The 5665-nt window shown below is 33.2% G+C and overlaps 1 pseudogene; it reads left to right on the top strand.

The window, feature by feature from the left end:
* Positions 1–205: 205 nt before the first annotated feature.
* On the top strand, positions 206–1604 carry LOC131079280 (caffeic acid 3-O-methyltransferase 1-like; annotated as a pseudogene).
* Positions 1605–5665: the final 4061 nt, after the last annotated feature.

Below are 5665 nucleotides of genomic sequence, written 5' to 3'. Positions count from 1 at the left end.
ACAGAATTCAAACCACGTGGGTACCCGTAAACGTCATCGCGAACGACATTGTGTTGAACACTTTTCAATATCTAAGAATAACCAACGTTTCACGGCTCCTTTAGCCTCTGGAATATCAACGATTTTTTCTATAAATTGAAACTTGTTCGTAATAGATCACACATATTTGCCTTCCTCTGTCAAGTTTACAATCAATCAGACAAAAATGGCTTCCTTAGAGTCTTCAATGAAGGCACATCTCCAGCTCTATGAAATATTTCTTACAGCAGCCAAGCCCATGGCCCTTCAAGCAGCTGTCTTGCTTAACATTCCTGACATTATTGGTAGTCAAAATCAGCTCTCCGTGGAGGAAATTGCTTCCCATATTTCTACTTCCACAAACAAACCTGCGCGCATAGATTGCCTCTCTAGAATCATGACGCTTCTGGCTTCCATTGGAGTCTTTACTGAAGAGACCACAGTAGATAACAGAGGCATTCCTCAATTAAAATATGCCCCAACTGGCCTCTCTAAATTGCTGGCAAATAATGAGCCGCAACAATCTTGTGCGCCACATCTATTGTTCTTGAATCAAAAAATTGTGACACAAGGTTATCAGTATCTTCATGATGCTGTCATAGATGGCTGCCAACCATTCACCAAGGCCCATGGCATGAGCATTTTCGAGTACAATAGCAGGAATCCTGAGGCAAATAGAATTTTGAATGAGGCCATGACTGCTCAGACAAGCCCTGTAATGGCGTCTGTGTGTAAGGTGTATGGTGGTTTCAAGAGCTTCAAGAGCGTGGTCGATGTTGGAGGAGGAGCAGGTTCTGCTATATCTACAATTGTTAATGAATATCCCCATATTCATGGCATCAATTTCGACCTTCCTCATGTTGTAAGGACTGCTGCTCCAGCAAAGGTCTGTAACCATCTCCATCTCTAAACTTCATATATGAAGATCTTGCTCATTACAAGTTCAAAACAACAGTTTCTTATTAAGAGAGACACAGTGTATTATAATTATTATTTAGTTTTTAGATTTTATTGTATAAGATCACATTTCATGATTTGAGAAAAGAATTATAGTGTAATTAATTAAAAATCTATATATAGATCTTGCCTGTGCTTAATTTTTAAGTTGCATGCAGATCTAAGGTTGTGCTTGATCTAGGAAGAATGTTCTGCTTGAAATAGGTTACAATAATTCAAACATCATTATTTCAAATATTATTAATGTGGCAAATGTTAAAACAAGTTCATTTTCTCATAGAGATTTGAAATTTCAGGAGTAGAGCATGTGGAGGGTAATATGTTTGACCAAATTCCATCAGCAGATGCAGTTTTCATGAAGGTACAGTGGTATTTTAAAATATTATATTTTATTTAAATGAAAATTTATTTTTTTAAACAACAATCTTTTTGTTTACAGACGATTTTGCATGATTGGGATGATGAACATTGTTTGAAAAATTTAAAGAATAGCTATGATGGCTCTTTCCGTTGGTGGAAAGGAGAGAAACGAGGAGGAATTTAAGAACTTGTTTTATAAAGCAGGGTTCAAGGGTTATAGTATCATTGAATTACCTTTCTATCTTTCACTTATAGAAGTTTCAAAATAAATAGTAAGAAGAAGAACATAACAAGTACATGCTAAATAATAATAAATGGTAATATGCGTATAGCAAAGCTCTAAACCATATGTGGTCCATTCCATTGGACAAGACTGGAATAGTTTTATATTTTATTTATTGTAATTCCATCATCTTATATGAGAACAAGTTTTGTTTCAAGTTATTGTATGATTTTCCTTTATGTTTTGGGATATTTTTTATGAGAGTGCTCTAAATGTAAGAGATCGTTAAGAAGTAATTCTATATCATTCTTTATGGGAATTGAATTTATTTCAAATTATAATATAATTTTTCTGAGTGCTTACATGCATGTGTACGTGTTTTAATTTTTGTATCTATTGATTCTTTTATTTTTCCAACTATTGAAATTAAGTCTCTGTGATTTTTCATTATGTTTTAGGCTGGTTTTGATGGGAGTATTCTAAATGTAATAAGTCTTTAAGTGGTATATTCCTACATGAATTTGGTTGATAGCATTACTATATCCTATTTCTACTATCATTCTATGTAAGAAGAGGTTTTTTTTAAAAGTTTTTAAGAAATGTATTTGCATCATTTAATTTATTTACATAATTTTTAAACTTGTACCTCTATGATTTTCCTTTATACTTTGATATATTCTTAAATCAATGTGGTTATTGTTGTTGTTGTTATCAATTGCTTCATTTATGAGTTTGAACCATGTAGATATGATGTGATTTGTTTGTATAGATGTAGATGTAATGATTAATCTTTAAACAAATAAATTCAAAATCATACCTTATCAACATTTTTACTAGTCATTATGAATTATTATTATTATTATTCATGGCTTCATCTATGAGTTTGAACCATGTAGATGTGATGCGATTCGTTTCTCTAGATGTAGATGTAAAGATTAATCTTTAAAAAAATAAATTCAAAATCATACCTTATCAACATGTTTACTAGTCATTATGAGTCGAATTGACATGTTTGTGATGCTTTTTATGATATTTTATTATATTTAAATATATTTATTTATTCATTTGAAAATGATGTACTTAGGAAACACAAAAGCTATTGAAGAGTCTTAAATAATATTGATCATGGAACATTATTATATAATCACATCACCACATAGAAAAATTAAATCAATTCAATACTTGTCTAAGGAAAACATGATTCTCACCTTTTTGTTTATAAACATAATTACTCCTTACAATCATTTAGACACCGTAATCTAAGGTGGGAAATTCATCTTGTTTACACTCTACAAGATCAATTCCTTGAGTTATAGATCATTTATAAGCATCAATTCAAATCATATCTACACTCATAGAGATTAGGTTTATTCTTATGTTGGCGAACTAAGAACAAATGCATGTTAATTGTGTAGGTTTTTAAATATTGATCCATATCACTCCTAAAATTTCAAAACTTTGAAAAATAAATTTGCAATGTCTATTATAATATATTGTCAATATCAAATTTCAAACTATGTAAAACACACTTTTTTTTATTTAAGCATTTTTAATCCATACTCATAAATCTATATTATTTCCTAATTAATTTGTCTAGTCAAGGTTGAGTAGCCTACACGATTTGTGTGGAGTGCAATTTCTTCCTCTACATTTTAATACATCCAGCTTATCTTATATACATAGGTTTATAATTTGGATTTTTAAATCTTATTTCTATCATTAATCTTATATATAATAAGTGAATTATTATTTTTATTGAAATAACCACCATAGTTTAGATGAAATTATGGAATTTGTTATCACAAAAGTTTGCAACCTTGTTGAAGACTAATGCTCAAAAAACTTGCTAATCAAGAAAATAACCTCAAAATGTGGTACCTTGCACATGTGATGTTGAATCTCAGAAGAAGGTCCAATTCCTTTCTTATCAGGGTGCAGTGTTGGACCAACCCAACACTTGTAAAACATACTCCTAAGCCTATTCTACAACTTCCAGAGGTAAATGAAAGAAAGAATGTTGAAAGGGAAAAGAAAGGTGATACACCAAGATTGAATTGATCTTTCCTATACCTATGATTGTATAAGACATCAATGAAGCAACCTAAAGCATACATAGGTTCATATACTTAATAAATCTCTAAGACATATATGAGATTAAAACTTGATATGGAACTGAGAGCGACTGAAATCTCCACAAACAACCCTCATAAGTAGATTTTATACAACATATAAATCAAGTAAAACAATGAATAATACATTCATAACAAAGGCAAATATAATTTGCACAAGGTAAATCAACTTAGAAAGAGGTAAAAAGGTTAACTTAATTGATGCAAAGGCATGGTATATTACAGTTAGAGAAAAGACTTCCATAAGAGAAAAGGGAAAAGGACCCTTAGAATATGTTACAAAATTGCCTTTATAGATCAGGCATAACTCAGATAGAAAATTGGGTTCAAAACCCTAACCCACTAGGGTTAGGTTATAGAGGATTGAAAATCAGATTGGGTCTTAGTATTGCGTGTTTAAAAGTGTCCCGCGGAACTAGGAAAGAACAAAAATCCTCAAAAATCAAGAAGGCCCCTGCATTTGGATGGTATCTGATCTCCTCTCTACGACCAAAAGTATTCTATGTGTCATAAATGCACATGGGTGGCCCTAGGAAACGTCTGTAGAGCCACCATAGATTCATGGATGTCATCTTGTGTTGACATGAATTGATTGGAACTCAATCTGATTAGATATAGCATGTGGACGAGGATCTAAATTAAATTTTGACTTGATAGGTGAGCAACCACCATGGCACTGTGAATTCTAACATTCATTGCCAAAATTTGAATCTTGGCAGCTAGATATTCCCTTCGCGCATGGATGAACGGTTGAGATGCATAAAGAAAAATGTCAAGAAGAACCCCCAATGGCCCTCAACAAGAGATTAAAACACAGTTGTTGATCTCACCATTAAATAAAATCATATGGTTATCATTGCATGTCAAATTCTATAGGCCCCACCAACTAAGTCGAAAACATCATCATAGGATCACAACCCAAAATAGCCCATGTCACTGATTGCTATGAACTTGTGATTAAGTATCGACCTAATCGGTAGCTTCCCATTGCAAGATTGCAGCCTAGAAAAGAACATGTCCGTAACCATCGTGATGATGTGACCTAGCCCATAATAGCCACCACAAACCCCATCGCAGTATCACAACTTGAAATAGATTTTATTCTTGATCATTGTGAACCCTGTGAGCAATAACTAATGATAAGCACTAACCTTGTTGTAGTATTGCAACCTGAAATAGCTTTAGTTCTTGAACATTGCAAACATGCAATCAACATCAAATGGTAACTACCAATGGTTCATTATAGAATCATAATATGAAACAGCACAATTCCTTGATCATTACGATAATACGGCTAGCAACCAACAGTAACTGCAACATGTCCATCACAACATTGCAAGGCCAAGCGGTGGTGACTGCGAACAATTGCAATCCTACGATCAAGAGATCATGGTAACAATTAACCACTCACCTACTAGTAACAAGTAAAATGGGGCCAGTTCAGGATGAATAAGCGACACTCTAGCTAGTGAGTTTAAGTGAAATGACTGCCTGCACCCATCAATGGAGGAAAATAAAAAGGCCAAAAGAAAGACTAAGGTAAGAAGCCTTAAGGATTTATGGTTTTAGGCCTTAGGGAGATATGAAGGGTTTAGCCATTAATGATTTCTTAGATCGGCTATTTGTATGACTAAGGTTGACATAGAAAATATCAATATTTCTGGTGACTCATAGGGGTGGCAATCTTGCTTGGCATAAAGATTAGTATCCCAGGGAAGTCCATTGGGCATAGAGTAAGAAATAGATCTACAACAAGATGAAGCCTCCTCTGCAACCTGCAAAAATCAAAACTTTCTATTCTAGGGGATAATAGCCTATGCTCGTGCGCTTCTTTAAAAACAAGAAACCTAAACTAATAATCTATAAATCCTCCTGTGGAAAAAATTAAACAAATCCATTGACTAGCTTATCAAAATAGCTTCCCTTCTAGAGAAACCTTTGATTCTTCTCATGCTTTAGGCCAATGAGATAGGAAAAA

This window comes from Cryptomeria japonica, chromosome 4, assembly GCF_030272615.1.
Source record: "Cryptomeria japonica chromosome 4, Sugi_1.0, whole genome shotgun sequence".
Classification (NCBI taxonomy): Eukaryota; Viridiplantae; Streptophyta; class Pinopsida; order Cupressales; family Cupressaceae; genus Cryptomeria; species Cryptomeria japonica.
The sequence above is the reverse complement of the archived record's forward strand: the minus strand, read 5'-3'. Positions and strand labels throughout refer to the sequence as shown.